The sequence below is a fragment of the Ambystoma mexicanum genome, chromosome 2q (genome assembly GCF_040938575.1).
Source record: "Ambystoma mexicanum isolate Mex_15411 chromosome 2q, UKY_AmexF1_1, whole genome shotgun sequence".
Classification (NCBI taxonomy): domain Eukaryota; kingdom Metazoa; phylum Chordata; class Amphibia; order Caudata; family Ambystomatidae; genus Ambystoma; species Ambystoma mexicanum.
Genome location: NC_090924.1, coordinates 1,291,693,974 through 1,291,711,421, shown reverse-complemented (window position 1 = coordinate 1,291,711,421; position 17,448 = coordinate 1,291,693,974). Strand labels below are relative to the sequence as shown.

Below are 17,448 nucleotides of genomic sequence, written 5' to 3'. Positions count from 1 at the left end.
ACAGTATACTTGACCAACTACAGAAAATCCCAGGAACCAGACCATGGGGAAAGAACGACTCGACTATGCCCCCCTTTTTTACAAGATAATTCAAGACATCTGGAAATACTAAACATTTGCCACCAAACGCCACACACCTATATAACAGGGAAGTAGTGGAAAGAAGACAAACAATCCATCAATTAAAAAGAGTGGAAAAAAGGGCACCAACGGAAGAAAACAAGAGAATGTGGAAAGTCGCTGAACGAGAATATAGAAACTGGATAATCCAGCAGCGTCACAGCTTCTATCAACAAGACGCAGAGTCAATGCTGCGTGTACTAAATGGGAAGAAAGCTAAGGATTTCTGAAACCTGATTAAAGGTTTAGCGAGTAGTTCAAACAGCAAACTGCAAAACAGTGTGGGAGAAACGCAATGGATAACGCACTTTTCGAACTTATATGCACAACCCACATCAACATTAGTCTCTGCAGTGCCTAAAGCCCACGGTACAGTGGACAAATCACCAAAGCCATGGGACATTCCCAGTGACGAAGAAACCATTGTGAACAAGATCAAGGAACTTACCAACTCAAGGGCACCAGGCCCTGACGGGCTGACCAACTTAGAGTTAAAAAGATATTCTGAATTATGGGCCAAGCTCATCAGTAAGATCTTTGCAAACTGTAATGACATCCAAGCCGTTCCGCAATCTTGGACCAGAGCAATTGTAGTCCCGATTTTGAAATGGGGGGCTCCAGATGATCCAAATCAATACCGACCCATTGCCCTGCTTGATGTGGTTGGCAAGGTTTTTGCTTCCCTGGCACTGGAAACTTTTCGAAATTGGCTAGGGAAAGTGAACGTCGTCGATCCATACCAAGCAGGTTTCATTAGGAACGCAGGAACATCAGTAAACATCTTGGTAATAAATTATATTAAGTCGATGGCACTTCAAAACGGATCAAAGGTAACCAGGGCCTTTATTGACCTGGTCCAAGCCTTTGACCAGGTCAACCGGGACTGTCTCTGGGCCAAACTACAGGCTAGACACTGCCCATCCTCAATCCTAGAACCAATGCAGGCGCTATATGACGGGACTTCAATGAGAGTACGTCTGAGTTGTGATGGCTGCCTATTTGGAGAAATAAGGACGTACAGAGGCATGAAGCAGGGGTGTCCGTTGGCCCCCTTGCTTTATAACGCCTACATTGCCAACTATGAGACCGAGGAAGGATTAAGAACTTTCCCACCATCACTTGGCGGTGAGAAAATACACAGACTCCTATATGCCGAGGATATTATTCTTCTAGACCTTACACCAATCAGTCTGCAACGCCAACTGGAGAATCTAGTGTCCTACCTGAAAAAGAACGATTTACAACTAAACAAGAAAAAAAACAAAATCATGCTGATGTGTGAAAGACCAGGAAAGCGAGAAAGAATTTCACCTGGAAGTTGGACAGCCTACCATTGGAAGAGGTGCCCAGTTTTAAATATCTGGATGTGCAATCACTCAAAAGAGTCAGTAATGCAAGACGCATTATGGGAGAAACTCAAATCTTTGACAGCTCAAGCCAAAGCAACGGACCGGAAATACGGACGTTACTCGTTTATTCCAGTTTTGAACTTCTTCAAGATGAAGGTAGTACTGCCTCTACTTTACCTACTTTACGGCGTTGATGCGATGCCATCGCTCCCCAACACAATCTGCCTAAAAATGGAGAGTTACTTTTGGAGGTCAATCTTAGGCCTGGAAAAATCAACACCAATGGCACTAATCAGGCGAGAGCTATGTTTACCATCACTTACAACATCGAAATCTCGATCCTCATTAATGCTATTCAGAAAACTGCTTGGTCCTCAGAAACTCAAACCTTTGGACTTGATTAAGAAGGAGCTTGATAACGACTCCAACAAGATGCTAAGGATGGAAGAAGGAAAATCACAAAATACTACCAAATCTGGACTGTTCAGAAGAGTTATTAATTACCAACCCAAACAAAGTAATAAAGAAAATGTACAAATTGGATTGGATCGACACTTTGGACATAGCTAACAGGTACTCCCTGACCTCATCCATTCCAGCACCGGCGATGAAAATACATGAGACAAGAGGTTACCTAAAAAAATGTCCTGATAAACGACTAAGCAGAATGTTTCTGAGATTACGTCTGAACCAACTAAGAACAAAGGAAATTCAGGCTCTAAGAAAGCAATCAGCCTCCAACATGTGCCGGTTTTGTCATCAGAAAGACAAAGTGGAAACCACCCGACATCTGCTGCTGGAATGCACCGCCCTATACGATGCCAGGTCAAACACCTAGCCAGGGCATTAGCAAACTACTCAATCCTGGATGAAAACGAACTATGGTCACTCCTGACGAGCGTGGAAGATACCAGAAGTGTGATCGGTGTGACCTTGTTTTTGAAACACTTGGACTTAAACGGCGAAGAACCAATTGACCAGACATGCTGATTCCAAAACAATATGAATTCCGTTATCAAAACAATGGGATATAAGAGATGGATAGTTAAGGGACCAGTTGAAACGATTCCAAAGGAACAGAACTTTCTTTTTTTGTTTTTCTAAACTGATGTTTGGAAAGGAGGATTTTAACAACGATATTGAAAATATTGCTATGCGAGTAAATCAAACATAAAATTAATTTTAAAAAAGCCACACGGTTTACAATCGGTTTTGCAGGGTAAGACATAAAAGTCCATTAGATGCCAAGTCACCAACAATGCACAGGAGCATTTTCAAACACATTTTCATAATGCCTTTGCCCACTATATGCCAGTACTCTGCATGTGTAAAAAAGCATTTTCATATCGAGTGTGCTCACATATGTCCATTCTGGTGCACCTATATATGCCACTATTCCCACATAGGAAAATACTCATGTTTGCTTTGTCCATAAGTAAGGAGACTATAACAAAGCGTGTTTATGCTGGCTCTGCCGTTACATGCCAGTATCCCCATGTACGAACACACTCCTGTTGGCTTTGCCTTAATGCCAGTGAAAAAAAGCCATGCCACAGTGTTACGTTTTATGTGGGATAAGAGACACGCAGACTACAACTTGGAGTGAAACAACTTTATTTATCCAGAAATAATTGGTAAGGGGTATATGTATAACTGTGAACATGCCAGAAAAAGGCTATTGTAGAAAGGAACCTTGGTTTCACTCGTCAAACCTCTAGACCAGCTCTTCTTCTCACTTCACCGTGGTAAGAGTCTCTCATAACTATGTCGAGCTTCTCATTCTTTATTTCCTCTCTGGACCTCCTCCCCACATTCATTACTCCAATGCAAAAGTTCCTCTGAAATAGGCAGTCTCTTCACAACAATATTTTAAGGCCCAAAACCCTCTTTAGTCCCAAATATTCGGGTGCTATTTATTCAACGATCTACCCTCAGCACCGCTTATGCCTTTCAAGAGTACATCATTCCTCAGTTCGTCATTCTCCCTCAGTCACTGCGAGGATACATCGTTATGAGCGTTTTCAACCGCTCCCACTTTTCAGTCTGTTTAGAGCCCCACCTCCCTGGCTCCTTTCCCTTCTCACTGTGAAGCTGCTGAGGGGCTGTCTCGTCCAACCGTCTGTTGAGCCCCGCCTGCCCATAGAAGGAATCAGCTGGCGAAGGCCTTGATGATCATAGGCTACATGGGTGATGGGGCGGACTGGATCAGCTGTTGTGTCTGCCCCCCATTTGCTTCGTCTTCGCGACGAGCGTAGCATAAAGTTACAATGAGACGGAGTGGGTCAGCTGCTATGCTCCGCCCCTTCACTTCGTCTTCTCGACGTGCGCAGGCTGAAAGTGTAGTGGGGTGGATCGGATCACCTGCTGAGTTCAGCCCCTTCACCAAGCCTTCGCTCGTACACAGTCTCTGCGGTCCCACGCTACGGAGACAGCTGCGCAGCCTCTCCCCCTCTGGCTTCACCGCTCCGGTCCTCTCCCCAGCTTGGGTCTCTCAGACATGGATATCCTCACGGAATACTTTGTCTGGCTGCAATCAACTTTTACTTTAAGAAAACAGTCATTTTCGTAACAAGCGCAACGGCGCGTTTGACTTCAGCTTTTCACTCGCCACTCAATACGCCGAACAGTAACGGACGTTTTTTCCGTCCGGCGTCTCCTAGCAACCAAAAAAAACAGAGAGCCAAGCTTAGGTAGGGAAACACATTAACCCTTTGCTCACCCAGGACTGGTAGTGATTATTAACCCTTTGTTTGATTCTTGTAATAGGCCACATTACAGGCCACATAACATACCCCCCGTCTGGGCTCTTACGCTCGGGAAGGGTATTAGCATGTGATAAGAAATCGTCCTGGGCTAAGAAGGGACCTGACTGGTGGATAGTCTTAAAAGAGAAGGGCTGGAGAGAAAGGAACCATCTTAAAACCCTTTGGTTTTTATCTTTGTTTCGGGCTAGCCATACCAGTGGAGCATGGTCTGTCACCAAAGTAAACTACCTTCCAAGTAGATAATACCTCAATGTCTCAATTGCCCATTTAACGGCCAAACACTCTTTCTCTATTGTTGTATAGTGTAATTTGTGTGGTAGTAGTTTCCTGCTTATGAATAAAATCGGCCTCTCCTTCTCTCCTTGATTTTGAAATAACACTGCCCCCAGGCCAGTTCCTAAGGCATCTGTATGTAAAAAGAACGGGGCATCATAGTCCGGACAATGTAAAATGGCTTTATCTGTTTAGGCTTCTTTTAAAGAATTGAAAGCCTTTTCGGTCTTCTCTGTCTGCCATTCCCTCTTCGTCGTAGCAGATTTTTTTAACAGGTCTGTTAATGGAGCCGCCAGTGAAGAAAAATGTGGTATAAACCTCCTATAGTAACCCAAGAATCCCAAGAATGCTGTGACTTGTCGGGGATTTCCCAGGAATTGTAGCTTGTGGATTGCTTTTAACTTCTGCTCCTGGGGCTTGATGACTCCGTGTCCGACATAATACCGTAAGTATTTGGTGTGAAAATCAGCCATGTGCATTTTTTTTAGGATTTATATGTAATCCTGCCCCTTTTAGTGTATCCAGAATGGCCTCCAAGTGAGTAAGATGTTCAGTCCATGATTGACTGAACACTATGATGTCATCTAGGTAGGCACCAGAATATCGTTCATATCCCTAAATAACGCGGTTCCTTAACCTTTGGAACGTGGCCGGCGCACCATGCAGACCAAAAGGGAGAACTGTGAACTGATATAGACCTGTTGGATTAGCAAAGGCCATCTTCTCTTTATCGGGTGGGTGTAAGGGTATTTGCCAATATCCCTTTGTGAGGTCTATGGTCGTTAGAAACTTCGCTTTCCCAAGATTGTTCAGAAGTTCTTCAATCCTAGGCATTGGATACGCGTCAAATTTCGAAGCCTCATTTAATTTTCTAAAGTCCATGCAAAACCGAACACTTCCATCTGGTTTGGGTACCAAAACCACCGGTGAGCACCAATCACTGTGGGAGGGTTCAATTATTCCCAAGTCCAACATTTCTTGAACCTCTTGATTAATCGCCTGAATTTCTGCTTCTGGAATTCTATAGGGCCTCAGCCTTACGGTGGATCCTGGCTTTGTAGTAATGTGATGAAAGGCAAGGTTGGTCTTCAAAGCGAGTGAAGAAAATATTTCTGAGTATTTATCTAACACCAACAAGTCTTTTTTCTGATCTGAAGACAATTACTGATTAATATTCAGATTTTCTATTCCGGTTTCATTTCCAGTCTGTGGAAAATGCTCTTCCTGCAACTCACTATTAATAATAATAGCCAGAATTTGCACTGGGTCTAACCATTTCTTAAGCAAGTTCATGTGATAAGTCTGTAGTAGAATTTTCTTCCCAGGTTGTCTCACCCTGTATGTTAGTGGTCCCAAAACCTCTTCTACTTTGTACGGACCCCTCCCGGCCACCTGCATCTTATTCTCGGAGGTAGGTAACAGTACCAAAACCTGATCGCCAACTTTAAAGCTTCTGAGACAAGTGTTTTGATTATAATATCTCTCCTGTTTCACTTGTGCCTGTAGCAGATTGTCCTTAGCTACTGCTTGTAACTTCTCCATCCTCTCTCTCAGCTGGTGAGCGTATTCTGTTAAAGATATCTCTTGTGCAGGTGGTTCCTCCCAATTCTCTTTTAGAATGTCTAATAAAGTTCGCACAGGCCTTCCAAAAAGGAGCTCAAAAGGAGAATATCCAGTTGAAGATTGTGGGGTGTTCCAAAGGGTCAGTAAGATCCAGGGTAGGACTCTATCCCAATCTCGTTTTTCTGGCATAGTAGTCTTCCTCAGCATCTGTTTAATAGTCTGGTTGTATCTTTCTACTAAACATTCTGTTTGAGGATGATATACGGCTGTTTTCAGATGATCAATTTTCAGAACTTCACAGACTTGCTTAAGGACATTGGACTTGAAATCTGTTCCGCGGTCTGTCACAATTTCCTTGGGGATTCCCATGCGACTGATAAAGGGAATTCGCAGATCTGTTGTGTGATTGTAGACTTTAATGGGAAGGCTTCAGGATATCGAATTGCGTAATCCACAATAACAAGAATATACTAATGTCCTCTTGTGGAAGGATGCAAGGGTCCCACCATATCTATGCCTATCCGACTAAATGCTTCTAGAATTAAAGTCATCGACTGTAAGGGGGCTTTCCCCACGTTAGCTCTATTCTTTTTTTTTTACATTCCTCACAACTTTGACAGAATTTGATTATCTGATTATAGATTCCTGGCCAGAAGAATCTTAACTAAATCTTCTGAGTTGTCTTCTCAGTCCCTAAAGGGCCTTCTCCAACTTATAAATGCACTATTTCCAGGACAGTCTGACAAAACTCATTTGGTACCAGTAACTGTCTAATGTCATCACCATCTTGATTCTTTGTTATTCGATAATAAAGTCCATGCTCTTTCATAAAATAGGGACCCTATACGGTTGGTGGTTGTAAAGCACGCTCTCGAGCATACTTTAGAAGCGGATCTAATTCCTGAGCCATCCGAAAACTGTCTCCTTCTTCATCTAACTTCCAATCTACCGCTAAGGGTAAGACATTCTTCACTCTCCATTCTCGATTAAGGATTCTCTTGTCTGAGTTACTTTTTCTCTGTTTACTTGGAGGACTATTGATTTCTTGGTCGTAAAATCGAGCAGTTTCTAACCAGCTCTTCTCTATATTCCTAACAACTGCAAAAAATTAGGCACCTCTGATCCCACTAGTAGGGGTTTAGGTAACATTGATAACACGGCCGCCCTTATGTCTATCTTCTCCCCAGCTAGCTTTATTTGTATCTCCTTTGAGGGATAAGACTTCACATCGCCATGTACACACCTAATGGGAATCTCCCTGTCGGAATGTGAAATTTCACCTACCAGTTCTGTTGTGACAGCTGTTTGGAGACTACCAGAGTCGATCAGGGCTCTGGTAGGTTTTCCATCCACCTCCGCTTCACAGGTAAACATATATTGGGACTTATTCAGCGATGATTGTTCTTGTTCTTCAGGGTCCCCCAGGGCCTCGAACAAACCCACATCCATCGGTTCGGTCTTACCCCGTTTTGGACAGAGTCTGGCGAGGTGTCCCCAGTCCCCACACTCAGAGCATTGTGGGCCTCTAAGACTCGCGGGAACTTGTCTCATGTTGGGACAGGATTGGTTACTTTCTGAATCTGGTTTTCTCAACATGGAATTTGGCCATCTTGATTGGTTCGTCATTCTGCTCGTAGAACCGGTTGTATTGGTACTAGAACGGAGGTTACTAGTATAAGTTAATAGTTGTACCTGCCCCGCCTTCTGATATGCGGAGGCGATGTCAACAGCCTCGAGCAAGGTAGGTCTATGATGTTGCCTTACCCAGTGCTGTACCGGTGGGGGAAGCGCATCTATGAATTGCTCTAAAACAATCTTCTCCGTCAATTCTTGTGGTGACGAAGTGGCCGTCTGCAACCACTTCTCTGTGAGTTCTTTCACTCTGTAAAATAATTGCCTGGGCGTTTCTTCTGGTGTTAGTTTTATCTCTCTAAATTTAATTCTATAAGTTTCTTCATCATGTCCCAGGCTTTCCAAGACGACTCTCTTCATATCTCCGTAGTAGGTATCTCCGGTAGTGTTACAAATCCTCGCCTTCACAGGATTTTTCGCCGGTTTTCCTTATGGCGCCGTTGGCGTCCCATCGCAAACATACAGAGTACTACCCCCAAAATGGCCACTATACGACAGGGTGTTAGTCTAGTGGATCAGAAGGTGATTGAACTGACTCCGCCCATCCAAGACGTGAATGTATTTCCTGCATCCAACGCAGGACTGCTTCGCGTTGCTACTGTTCTCAGAGCCTGCGCTCCGTGAGTATCGCTACTAGGACATCCTAGAACAATACGAACTCGCAATCATTCACGACTTCTTGCTACTTTCTCCTATTCTTAGGATTATACACACCACGACCGAATCTTCCTGTTCGTGCTTTCACGAAGTACCCAATCCGGTGCACTCTCAAGATCCACACCTCTTAGGTAACCTTATTATCCACACCCTCTGTCATCCCAACTCCAGATTATCCCTGAACACATTCACCAATCTGTTCTCTCCGCTTATTTAGCAACTCTTGTGACCTGGGCCAGTTCGAACTACAACCACCACCCGCCATTTCTACCCGATCGCGGAACCATCTCCCGAATCTTTCCTGTATCCAGTTAGGATTTTGGTACGAAGATCTGCCTTATTCTTTTCTAGTCTTTTTTCTTTTCTTACAGAACTTGATAGAGTTTATCTTCCCACATTAGTTACCCGATCTCTCCCACCATTGGACTCCAATCAACAAACACCTTCTACTACTTCTAGACATCAAGGGTAGTATTTCCCAATAGTTATTTACTTACCTGTTTACACTTTCCCAATCTAACTGTCCCTTCTCGTTATAGCTAAATTCTGGGACCAGAAAGACTCCTACCATCCCAAGAACGACTTGACTGTGACCAGCTTTCCCCGGAAGTCGCCCATCTGAAATACTCCACGTCCTACTCTTGACGAACTCCATCTTCAGGGTTTTCTTCCCCTTGAGGGTTTCCCCAGTGTTTTTCCACAGTACGAAATTCTCCTCTCGGTGGAAAGACGCCAAGTAAATCACTCCAATCTACAATCGGTTGCAATTGAAGAGCAGGTAGGATTTCTTATCTTTACACTTGTGTATCTTCTGTGGAGGTGATTGGTGCGTATCTTAGCTAAGTTGACTAGGTTTTTAACAGGTAGGGTTTGCAGTTTGGTACGCACTTTGCATTTCATCTGTCATTAAAGGAGCAATATAGTGACACCATCTTTCGGTAGGCCATTGGGCATTCCTGGCTACACGCTCAAAATTCACACAAAAATGTGCGGGTTCTTACCCCGGTGTAAATTTCTGCAGTATTGAAGCTGGTACTTGTGCACTGTGCCTCAAACTAGTGGCTTCTATTAACTGCGCCTGTTGGACCTGTAGCGCCTGCTGAAAAGCAAGTCTATCCGCTGCTGCTTGTTGACTCTGTATTTGGTTTATAGTCATAAAATGGAATGACATTATGTCGAAAGTCATAATGTCGGAAAAAAAAAGTAGAAAAAAAAATGTGAATTCTTTTTTTAAATTGATTTTTGTTCGAAATGGGGGGGTTCCTCCCAACCCCCCTTTTTTATTTTTTTTGTGTTTTACCCTTTTTTACTCCCGGAACCCAACATAAACATACAATTAAAAAAATAAAACATTCGATTTTTTTTTTTTTTAGACTTTTTTTTTCTCGACATTATGTCTTTTGACATAATGTTTTCAACTTTTGACTGCACACCTCTGCATTTGTAGTGCTTGCTGCAGGAGGTGCTGTCCCTCACTTAATGTCTTAATGAGTTCTTCCGTGGCGCTCTCTGATCCCACCACTGCCACCAAAATGTTACGTTTCATGTGGGATAAGAGACACGCAGACTACAAAGAATTGGTAAGGAGTATATGTATAACTGTGAACATGCCAGAAAAGGGATACTGTAGAAAGGAACCTTGGTTTCACTGGTCAAACCTCTAGACCAGCTGTTCTTCTCACTTCACCGTGGTAAGAGTCTCTCATAACTATGTCGAGCTTCTCATTCTTTATTTCCTCTCTGCACCCCCCTCCCACATTCATTACTCCAATGCAGAAGTTCCTCTGAAATAGGCAGTCTCTTTACAACAATATTTTAAGGCCCAAAACCCTCTTTTGTCCCAAATCTTCGGGTGCTATTTATTCAACGATCTACCCTCAGCACTGCTTAAGCCTTTCAAGAGTACATCATTCCTCAGTTCTTCACTCTCCCTCAGTCACTGCGAGGATACATTGTTATGAGCGTTTTCAATCGCTCCCAATTTGCAGTCTGTTTAGAGCCCCGCCTCCCGGGCTCCTTACCCTTCTCACCGTGAAGCTGCTGAGGGGCTATATCGTCCAACCGTCTGTTGAGCCGCGCTTTCCCATAGAAGGAATCAGCTGGCGAAGGCCTTGATGATCATAGGCTACATGGGTGATGGGGCGGACTGGATCAGCTGTTGTGACGGCCCCCCCCCTTTGCATCGTCTTCGCGACGAGCGTAGCCTAAAGTTACGATGAGGCAGAGCGGATCTGCTGCTATGCTCTACCCCTTCACTTCGTCTTCTCGACGTGCACAGGCTGAAAGAGTAGTGGGGTGGATCGGATCACCTGCTGAGTTCAGCCCCTTCACTTCGCTCTCGCTCGTACACAGTCTCCGTGGTCCCACGCTACGGAGACAGCTGGGCAGCCTCTCCCCCTCTGGCTTCCCCACTCCGGTCCTCTTCCCAACTCGGGTCTCTCAGACATGGATATCCTCACGGAATACTTTCTCTGGCTGCCATCAACTTTTACTTTAAAAAAACAGTAATTTTTGTAACAAGCGCAACAACGCGTTTAACTTCAGCTTTTCACTCGCCACTCAATACGCCCAACAGTAACGGATGTTGTTTTCCATCTCGCTGCCCGGCCTCTCCTAGCAACCAAAAAAAAACCAGAGAGCCAAGCTTATGTAGGGAAACACCTTAACCCTTTCCTCAACCAGGACTGGTAGTGAACATTAACTCTTTGTTTGATTCTTGTAATAGGCCACATTACAGGCCACATTACACACAGTAAGAAAACATATCATGGCTGCATCGTCCACAAGGCCTTCTGGGGCTTGGGACCATTCTACCTCCAACTTTCTCTTCCTAAGCATCTTCTTTCTCAAGCTCTCTGCTCATCCACCTCCAACTCTCTGAGGGTCAGACGCTTCTCCAAGCAGAGAGTTGGGGGCAGATATATCTCCTTGGCTGGGGCCTCCCTCTGGAACAGCCTCCCATCTCTCAAACTTGAGCAGAACCACCTCCCATTCGGGAAGCAATTCAAGACCTTCCTTTTTGCTACCACTTTCTCTCTTCCTCTCCTCTGCTGATGCACCTGACTGCTCCACGCACTGGTCACCTGGTCACCATCAGAACTCGGGCCCAGACTCCTGCATGTCCAGTTGCCCTTGCACTGCCTTCGGGCTCCCCAGCACTTAACGGTCTGTATCTGCAATCCTACAGTCCCTTCTCTCTGCACTTATGAGCCACCCGCCAGATGCACATGTGAGATAACTACACTTCCCCTTTGCCTCCCTCCTGGCACTTTTCCCCTCATCTCTTCCCCGCACTTGCGCAATCTGATTGACACAAGGCCTAGTAAGATGGTTATTTTGTCCTCCTTTTGTTTCCCCCTCCTTGTCTTGTCGCACCTAGAAACGCTTGTGTCCAGGCGCGTTATAAATGCTACATCATATCATATATCAAAGTGACTTCCCTGATCTCTACCCTCCTCTACACACCTTGTACTATTATGTTGCTTTTGCACCTTGTTACCTCTTACTGTGTACTGTACTGTGTTTTCCCTGCTCACCAGGTTGTACCGGCGCCATGGTACTTACAGGTTTGGGCTCTGTCAGATGCAATAAATAAACAAATAAATAAAGCTCATTAAATGAGTGCAAAATTCGGTTGTGTGATACATTTTATGTAACTATGTTCTCTGTACAGCGCTTTGACGAAAGCACTATTTAAACAACTTATTATCATTACACATATACCCCCATATAAGAAAACCTATGTTGCACTCATGTTATATCCCACCATGTAAGAATATTAACACCAGTAAAATTAAAAAAGCCAAGTCAAAATAAGGAAACATGCCCTCCCCATGCAAGAACACTCATGTTGGCTTTGCCCTTAATGCGAGTACAACATTCCATGCCACGGTAAGACCCCGTCAAAAATGTGGCAGGTTCTAGGGTCTGAGTGCCCAGGTTGGGCGTAACAGCAGAGTGATGCCTGCTGGATCAAAGTGGGGTGGCGGAGGGTTTAGCCCTCCCACGCCCATGCCTGGCGCTGCCCCTGCAAGCGTCTGGGTTTTATGTAGTGGAAACAATTTGTGTATTCAGCATGACTCTCTGTTTTGTGCGTATTTGTATAAAGTTGATTGTGGGAAGAGAGCTAGTGTGCTTTCAATCATTGGGAATGTTTTTTTTAATTGACTGTTCTGTGAATGTTCTCTTTACTTTCCTGAAAAAACCTAAATGGCACGGACTGAACTTTTCCTTAAAAGGGTCAGTGAAGCAAAGTATTGTTAATTATTCCTTCTTTGCAGTGCCTCCTCATTAAATTGTTGTTCTTTGCAATTTTCCCAAAAGACCTCTTCATTCAAGCGCTCGGTAGAAGACCCCACTCTGCTTCCCAAATTATCTTTGATTTCTATAAACCCCTTTTGACCATCAGGTATCCTGGCCCATTTTCCATGGCCTTCGTGAATAGATGTTTTCGGGTGGCAGCAGGTGGGATCTGTTTGCAGCTTTATGAAAGGATCAAACCTTTTATTGAGCCCTTACTTAGAATGGAATGTTCTTTCACAGTGAATCAAGTGTATGGATTTTTCTTTTGATTTCTTAATCCACAGAAATGACACCTTTGTGGTAGAAGGGTGGGGCTAAAAGTCATTGTTGTAGTGCCGGCGAGAAATCAAATTCATAAGTCATTTCTGCCCAGCAAAGGAAACAAAGACTGATGCATCCCCAGTGGGAGCAGTCCCTGAGTTAGAGGTGACAGCTGACAGGAATTCTGGATAATGGGGCAATATTTGCACAGAATGCTTTTCATGTAACCATCGTCCATGGCATGGACATAGGACATGCAGCGAGGAATACTGCCTTTTCCAGAACGTGTTTGACGTTTGCCATGCAAAGTGAAGGAAGTTGTGTGTTGCAGAACAGACACACTTTCCACATAAACTATGCTGCTAAAAGAATAATGTCAGGGGTTAAACCAGAGATGGTTTCAATCTATTTGTGTATGGAACGTAATTACTGCAATGCATGCATTGGAAACACGTAAACGTGCTGTGTGCTGTCTACAGACACACCAGCAACTAACATGTGATTAGGCCACCTTTCAAATGCAAATGTACCATGTGCTTCAACTGTACACATGCACAAACCATGAAACAATTTCACATGCAAGTCTATCATCTAACAGCTAATTGGACATGAATGGAACAACGTATTACCATAAAGATGTATATTGACAACTTGGCCATGTTGATGTGGTATTTAAGAGAAAGTATGATATGTTTTTTAATGGACTGCTAAAATTATATTAATTTCGGCAGCAATTAATTTGAATTTTGAAAGTGCATCCTCGGTCGCTTTAGGCATACTTCTATTTTGGAACAAAATGATCTGCCCAAAGTGTAGATGATATGGATGGAGCAAGTAAAAATGGGTGTAAATACAATGGGCCTCAATACGGTTGTTACCATGCCGCCACATTACGAGATCTATAGGGGCTCAAATGGGAATGGGGACGTACCGGCTCCGGGTCCCGTCCAAGGGGAATTCCTGGGCCCACCGAGGGCGGAATGGCCCGGTAATTCTCCTTTCGCGGGACCCGGAGCCGGACCCGAGTTTGGGGGTAGCCATGCCGGTATAAACGGTATGGCTACCTCCAACCTCGTAATGAAGGCCAATTGCCCTCATTACGAGTCCGGCAGTTACTGTACCGGTAAAACCGGACCGTAATGATTGACCGGCGCCTAACTTGCCAGAAACCCCTCGGGGCATTACAACTCCGGCAGTCCAGTAAGTCAGGCGCCGGTAATTGTAAATCCCCATTCCCATTGAGTCCACTAGGACTCAATGGGAATGGCGACCACGGAAGCACCGTCACCGTTAATAATGGTGCTGGTGCTTCCGTGAAAGGCTGCGGCCGGGTGCCGTTTCACCTGCTCTGGCGGGTGGTAAGGCACCGGGCCGCAGATTCGTAGTTTGCCGGTCCGGAAACAATGGAAACAACGGTGCCGGTAATCTTACCGGCACCGTTGTTTCCGGTCCCACAAGCTTGTAATGAGAGACAATGGGCCTCATTACAACCCTGGCGTTAAGGGGTTAACAGCGCCGTAAAAGGCTGCGGCGCCGTTAAACCCTTAACGCCAGATTCCCACTTTAACGCCTGCTTTTTGCAGGCGTTAAAGTCCAAGGCGCTAAGCGACCTTGGTGCTAATTACGGCACCGTAATTTACGGTGCCGTAATTAGCGCCTTCCCCATCCCCATTGAGCCCTATGGGGCAAAAATGGGAATGGGGAAGGGGCAATGGTGAATGGGGATTTACCGCCCCGCCAACCTTGGAATGGGGCGGTAATCGGCCATCCACCATGGCGGAATCCGGCATGGACCATGGTGCTAATAGCACCATGGTCCTACGCCAGGGTTGTAATGAGGCCAAATGAAAGTTAACGTGGGGTGGAAGCATATGTTGAAATGAGAGAATGATAACAATGAGATTGCGCCTCAATAATGACTACTACTTGTCATTCCTGTTCCAGTAATGTTCAGTGTTTCATTTGTATTCTTGCTGGCATTCATTCCCTTTATTTATTTTGCATTTATAAGAGCGCACTTAGCCCTGAAGCCTCTAGGCGCTAGTTGCAGGCAGAATAAAAAGTACCTATATACAAAGCTGGTTTAGAAAAGTGGTGCTTAGTCAAACAGTTGGGTCTTTAATTGTTTTCGCAATAGTCTGTAGGACTTATTCCTTATTATAATACCCAGAAAGCACAGGCCTAGTAAGATCGTTATTTTGTCCTCCCTTGTATCCCCCTCCATGTCTTGTAGCGCCTAGAAACCCTTGTGTACAGGCGCGTTATAAATGCCACATCATATCATATCACAGTCTGTATATCTCGGGCCTGCATTATCTGTGTACTTGCCTATGGGGTCGGTTTTCTGTGTTTAAGTAAAGCGCATCTTTTGATGGAGCGATGCTTGGACATTTATTTTATTTGGTAATTGCTGTACAATTGTTGTGTGGGTGCTTCTGCCTCCATCCGTGATACCGATATAAAGGCGAAGGAGGTATGCAATTCACTTTTTACCTCTTTGACCTTTATGACTGAGAAGCACCTGAGCCGAGTTGGGGCATAGTGCATAGAAGTCTTTGCTTTCACTTGTATTTCTTTCAGCCACTATCAGGCTTCATCACACTTGAATTTTGGGCTTACAGTAAGGCACCTCTCACTGGTAGTTTCTACAGAATCTCGCAACTGTAAATGAAGCGCAATTAGCTCCATCTTAATGACTATTCCTTCAGTCATCAGTCATTTTGGTCAATCCCATCAATTCGAACTAGTGTTTTCACTTACAAATGCCATGCTTTAATGACATTGGCCCTCATTACAAGTTCGGCAGTAAACCCGCAAGTGCTACCAGCGTTTTGTCGCCGGACTGAAACAGTGTTTCTGCCGCCTGATATCCCGGTGCCAACGGGACAAGTCCCAGCGGCCTGGAATATCAGACGGCAGAAAATGTTAGTCCCCATTCCCATGGAGCCCATAGGATTCTATGAGAGTGGGGACACGGAAGCAACAGTGCCGGTGATTCCATGACAACTCTGCTTTCTGGGGCTGTTACGCCTGGCAGGTCATACCTGCCGGGCGCATAGGCCCTGGAAAGCAGAGTAGTTGTCTGCCGGTCCGGAAAGTGTGCTGGTACGTTGCTACCGGCACCCTTATTTCCATCCCGGCAGACTGTAATGAGACCCATTCTCTTTAAACACTGACCGGAGAGAAGCTAAAGTGCTTATTCGAGTCTCTGTGGGACTAAAAGCTGCTCTAAGAGGAGGAATGCCCTCTCAGCAACTCTGTCCCCGCAGCCTGTGGAAACATTGGCTTCATGCTTGGAGTTGTCCGGTCCGTCCGGCTGATGGAGGTCAAGTGTCTCAAAGCCTAGGATAGTAATGTTTGGCAGCTCAGCCGTCTCAGCATGTTTGGCTGAATTTGAAACGCCAACAGAAGAGATCATTGGCGTTCAGCTATGCCTCCTTTATTCAGCCTGCCGAGGACATGGTAGGATCTTTAAATTGGCACCAACATTGCTGGCTCTAAATCAGGCGAACAGCAGGATTTTGTCATTTGCTGGCAATATGTACATCTGTAAACCTAAAAGTAACCATCACTGTGACTAAGAGCAATCCGTCATTGAGCCTATCTGATGTCACAGTGGGGAGACAACAGAATACTTGACACAGAGATATCCAGGTGCAACAGCCTTTGCTATTGCTACGGAAAGGGTTAGATAACATCTACAAGAACAATAGGGGGCGCTCTGCAACACAAAAGGGAACATACCTAACGTCTGAGAGGGTCACGATGATATAGCCAAACAATCAGTGCAAGAGTCTAGCCAACTAGACTCCAGTGCCCTAGTGAAATGAATCAGGGTGTTTGGTTTGTAATCCCTTTTCTGGGTGCTGGTCATGTCTCCCAGCAACAAAGAGTTGGCCGGGAACGGGGGCGGTCACACTGAGTCTGTGGTAGCTTAGATACTTAGCCAGTAGAATGCTGGGGGCCTTCACGGAATGTGGAACGTGGGGGGAGGTTGTCAGTTGGAGAGCGGTGTGCTGCGGGGTCTTGTAATAAACAACACGGCTTGGTGACAAGGATAACTCCAGTGGGTCTGCTGCACTGGCGAAGGACGGCAGAGCTAACAACTGTGCAGGCAGGAGTTCAGACCCTGCGGTGGGCAAACTGACGAATGCTCTGAGGGCGGCCCTAGTTGGCAGGGTTGTGCTGTGTCAATCCTTCTGTGGGGCAAAGAAGAGGCATCAGGAGAAGCCTTCCACGTCAGAGGTAAGGAAGAAGACATGAAGAATTCAGGAGAAGTGCCGGCTGACATGCTTGCGGGTTAAAGGAAAGGACCAGCGAGCGTAAAGGAAAGTCAGGCAGCCATCTTGATTGTTGTTGCAGCTCCGTGCTACATTGCTGCCTTGTCTCGGAGTGCTTGGGGGCTGTATCCTGTAATCAGTATGCTTATGGGTTGGAGGAAAGGAACCGCGAGCATCACATGAGGGGTGTGGAGGACATTTGGTTGCCATATCTATATCAACAAAAGTTCAGAGAGGTGATTCTCA

At 45.2% G+C, this 17,448-nt stretch overlaps 1 protein-coding gene across 3 annotated transcripts in view; it reads right to left on the bottom strand.

Annotated features, from left to right (window-relative positions):
* Nucleotides 1–17,448, bottom strand: part of CPNE4 (copine 4) — a 1,706,709-nt gene that overhangs the window by 25,734 nt on the left and 1,663,527 nt on the right. The gene's annotated exons all lie outside the window — the stretch shown is intronic.